This window comes from Berghia stephanieae, chromosome 14 (assembly GCF_034508935.2).
Source record: "Berghia stephanieae isolate SIO BIC M18660-M18661 chromosome 14, UCSD_Bste_1.3, whole genome shotgun sequence".
Lineage (NCBI taxonomy): Eukaryota > Metazoa > Mollusca > Gastropoda > Nudibranchia > Aeolidiidae > Berghia > Berghia stephanieae.
The window spans coordinates 9,744,998-9,749,997 of record NC_088373.1 but is presented as its reverse complement, the minus strand read 5'-3'; the positions used below and the strand labels follow the sequence as shown (position 1 = coordinate 9,749,997).

Below are 5,000 nucleotides of genomic sequence, written 5' to 3'. Positions count from 1 at the left end.
TTTTGTGAAACCCACCACCTCCAGTCGGTATCATATTGGGCTCACATTTTGTGGGGTTTTTTCCCCTTGGGTAAGATTATCTACCCCTCACTTTGGTAGTTTTTGGACAACAAGGCTGATTCCTGTCGATATCAAATGTTAGTTTCATGAATTATCAATACTATTTCTTCATGGAATGCCTCATGGAATATATATATATATATATATATATATATATATATATATATATATATATATATATATATATATATATATATATATGTATCTCTAGTATAATTATGATAACTTCTACAATATTGCTTCGAGCAGTCGCTCTCATCAGATATGAGAGCGAATGCTTGAAACAATATTGTAGATGTTGATCATAATTAATTATACTTGATTATTTTATATAAATAGCTCCGTTTACCAAAAAGTTGATTACTATTATTTTATGGCTGTTGTTTTTATAATATATATATATATATATATATATATATATATATATATATATATATATATATATATATATTTATGGGTGTTGGTGGGTACTTGTGGGTACAAAAGTGCTAGATAATTGTGGTTAGAGCTAATATATAATGCAAATTTTCACTCACATTTTTGTGGCCGAGACGACTCGTTTCTGTGTTTTTTACACTTCTTCAGTCGGCGTAATCCATTGTCGGTCAAACACACACACACACACACACACACACACACACACACACATAATATATATATATATATATATATATATATATATATATATATATGCGCTATAGATAGTATGCGCTTGGCTAAGAAGCTCATAACATTGCCATCCGGGAGTATAACGGACCAACACACAATACTGTGTGTATCCATGAACGTTTATAGTCAGGTTAATACAGTTCAGTTAGCAATACTCACAAACGCGGTTGGCAAAAAAACAATAACAAAGACCTGAGTGACGTCATCTTCGAACTATCTATAGGAGGTACCATTTTCACTTTGTTTATTTCCCGCCACAATCAAACCACAACCATCAAGGACTTTATCAATGTAAATCAGAAACCTGTTTGTGAACGGCTCGTTTTATCAAGGGATACAACTCATTAAAGTTTTTGTATATCGATTTTCAAGCCCTTGATTTCCCCGAGGGTTATCCGTCTTGATCACGCTCTAATTTGTTCCTTGTTTACGTCGCCGTGTTTCAGTTTCATTTTCACCTTAAATTAACAGTATTTCATTATCGCGTTTCTTCATAAAGATGCAGCCTTTCTCGCGCGGAAAGGCTCATCGTGTTATGGAAAAATAAAGTTCATTCTACACTGATTTCCGGAATGTGATGGTTTTAAAAAAAAAAAAATTCCGTCTTCTTTTATGTATAATTTTTTTTAAAATTTGATTTTGACAATAATAATAATTATTATTTTCATTGCCAACAATCGAATAATTTGTTTTTATAGTAATTTGGTGATAACAAATAATTTTCATTGCCAACGATCGAAATAATTTGTTTTACGGTAATTTGTTCATATTGACCTTGACTAACGTGACCTTGGTCGATATTTATTGGGGGGGGGGGCGTCATGGTTCAGCGGTACGGTCTTTGCTCCGTACCCGAAATTTACCGGGTTCGATCACCCGCCGCTGCGCTGTGTGGCCTTGAGCAAGTCACCTCGATCTAGCTTGATTTTGCGGCGCTGCACTGCGGATGACGCCTGGGTTATTCCAGACTAGTCTTGGAATAGAGCCTAAAGACAAATTTCCCATATGGGATAAATAAATGGAAATTTTATTTTATTTATGCAATTCCAAACTTGATGTCATTTCCTTAAAATAAGAAATCGTTATAATAATAATAATAATAATAATAATAATAATAATAATAATAATAATAATAATAATAATAATAATAATAATAATAATAATAATAATAATAATAATAATAATAATAATAATAGTAATAATAATAATAATAATAACAACAACAACAACAACAACAACAACAACAACAACAACAACAACAACAACAACAATAATAATAATAAATAGCGCATATAATTAGAACTCTTTACCTCGTGTAAACAGACAGACACAAAGCCCTTTACACTGACATCAATTGAAATATATATACAACTACACAAACAAACAGATAAATCAATTCATCACATTTGAAACAAAATGGGGGTTTTAGTTGAATTATTTTTTTAAACTGATGGCATGAGGATGATCAAAAGGATCTTAGGGTTCTTGTTGTCTGTTGTTCTCGTTCGTGAAGGAAAAAAACCCCAAACAAACAAGCAAACAAACAAAGTGACATTTATATTATCTATTTTCGTCTAAACCTACATCAAAGGATAATGGAGACGGGAAATAAACACACACAAAAACAAAACCAAAACAAAAAAATCAAAAAAAAAAAAAAAAGAACACAAAAGACATAATCTAAATTAATCTTGAGCAGCCGCGAGCTGAAATTCTGGAATGTCGTAGGAAGATTTAATTCAATTTGAGAGAACCGATCTGGTTATTTGGCAGTATTTGACATTATGTTTTGTTGTTGTTTGTTGTGTTCAGTTTTGTTAGGATTGTTTTTTTTTTTGGAAGCAAAAGTGAGTGTTGCTATGTGGTCTTGTGGTAGGATAGTCACCCTCGGATCGGGAGGTCCTAGGTTTTTCGAGTGCTCGAGGTTATAATTTGGCAGTATCTAGAATTGTGTTTTGTTGTTGCTTGTTGTTGTTGATGTTTAGTTTTGTTAGGATTATTTTTTTGGAAGCAAAAGTGAGTGCTGCTATGTGGTCTTGTGGTATGATTGTGGCCCTTGGATCGGAAGGTCCTAGGTTTTTCGAGTCCTCGAGGATAAAATTTGGCAGTACATATCTGGAATTTTGTTGTTGTTGTTGCTGTTGTTGTTGTTGTTGTTGTTTGTTGTTGTTGTTGTTTTATGTTTAGTTTTGTTAGGATTATTGAGCAAGTGCAACTATAAGGTCCAGTGATATGACACTCGCCCTCGGATCGTAAGGTCCTAGGTTTTCGAGTCACCGAGGATGTTTGGCAGTATCTAGAATTGTATTTTGTTGTTGCTTGTTGTTGTTGTTGTTGTTGATGATGGTTAGTTTCGTTAGGATTATTTTGGAAGCAAAAGTGAGTGCGGCTATGTGGTCTTGTGTTATGATACTCGCCCTCAGATCGGAAGGTCTTAGGTTTTCATATCCCCGAGATATAATTTGGCAGTACATATCTGGAATTTGGTTTTGTTGTTGTTGTTGTTGTTATTGTTGTTGTTGTTGTTTAGTTTTGTTAGGATTATTTTGGAAGTAAAAGCAAGTGCGGCTGTAATATAATAATAATATACTTTATTCATCTAAAAATGGAAAGTGTATAAAAATGTATAAATATAAAGTTAAGAATTTATGCCGACAGCGTATATACACCGGTACTGGCTACCGGTATCTTCAATGTTGTCATGTTGTGAGTTGTGTGTTGGCTACCGGTATCTTCAATGTTGTCATGTTGTGAGTGGTGTGTTGGCTACCGGTATCTTCAATGTTGTCATGTTGTGAGTGGTGTGTTGGCTACCGGTATCTTCAATGTTGTCATGTTGTGAGTGGTGTGTTGGCTACCGGTATCTTCAATGTTGTCATGTTGTGAGTGGTGTGTTGGCTACCGGTATCTTCAATGTTGTCATGTTGTGAGTGGTGTGTTGGCTACCGGTATCTTCAATGTTGTCATGTTGTGAGTGGTGTGTTGGCTACCAGTATCTTCAATGTTGTCATGTTGTGAGTGGTGTGTTGGCTACCGGTATCTTCAATGTTGTCATGTTGGGAGTGGTGTGTTGGCTACCGGTATCTTCAATGTTGCCATGTTGTGATTGGTGTGTTGGCTACTGGTATCTTCAATGTTGTCATATTGTGAGTGGTGTGTTGGCTACCGGTATCTTCAATGTTGTCATGTTGTGAGACGTGTGTTGGCTACCGGTATCTTCAATGTTGTCATGTTGTGAGTGGTGTGTTGGCTTCCGGTATCTTCAATGTTGTCATATTGTGAGTGGTGTGTTGACTACCGGTATCTTCAATGTTGTCATGTTGTGAGTGGTGTGTTGGCTACCGGTATCTTCAATGTTGTCATGTTGTGAGTGGTGTGTTGGCTACCGGTATCTTCAATGTTGTCATGTTGTGAGTGGTGTGTTGGCTACCGGTATCTTCAATGTTGTCATGTTGTGAGTGGTGTGTTGGCTACCGGTATCTTCAATGTTGTCATGTTGTGAGTGGTGTGTTGGCTACCGGTATCTTCAATGTTGTCATGTTGTGAGTGGTGTGTTGGCTACCGGTATCTTCAATGTTGTCATGTTGTGAGTGGTGTGTTGGCTACCGGTATCTTCAATGTTGTCATGTTGTGAGTGGTGTGTTGGCTACCAGTATCTTCAATGTTGTCATGTTGTGAGTGGTGTGTTGGCTACCGGTATCTTCAATGTTGTCATGTTGGGAGTGGTGTGTTGGCTACCGGTATCTTCAATGTTGCCATGTTGTGATTGGTGTGTTGGCTACTGGTATCTTCAATGTTGTCATATTGTGAGTGGTGTGTTGGCTACCGGTATCTTCAATGTTGTCATGTTGTGAGACGTGTGTTGGCTACCGGTATCTTCAATGTTGTCATGTTGTGAGTGGTGTGTTGGCTTCCGGTATCTTCAATGTTGTCATATTGTGAGTGGTGTGTTGACTACCGGTATCTTCAATGTTGTCATGTTGTGAGTTGTGTGTTGACTACCGGTATCTTCAATGTTGTCATATTGTGAGTGGTGTGTTGACTACCGTTATCTTCAATGTTGTCATGTTGTGAGTGGTGTGTTGGCTACCGGTATCTTCAATGTTGTCATGTTGGGAGTGGTGTGTTGGCTACCGGTATCTTCAATGTTGTCATATTGTGAGTGGTGTGTTGGCTACCGGTATCTTCAATGTTGTCATGTTGTGAGTTGTGTGTTGGCTACCGGTATCTTCAATGTTGTCATGTTGTGAGTGGTGTGTTGGCTACCGGTA

At 36.6% G+C, this 5,000-nt stretch overlaps 1 protein-coding gene across 1 annotated transcript in view; it reads right to left on the bottom strand.

Moving 5' to 3' along the window:
* LOC144959619 (high affinity cGMP-specific 3',5'-cyclic phosphodiesterase 9A-like) overlaps nt 1-5,000 on the bottom strand; it is a 124,294-nt gene that overhangs the window by 62,139 nt on the left and 57,155 nt on the right. The window lies entirely within an intron of this gene.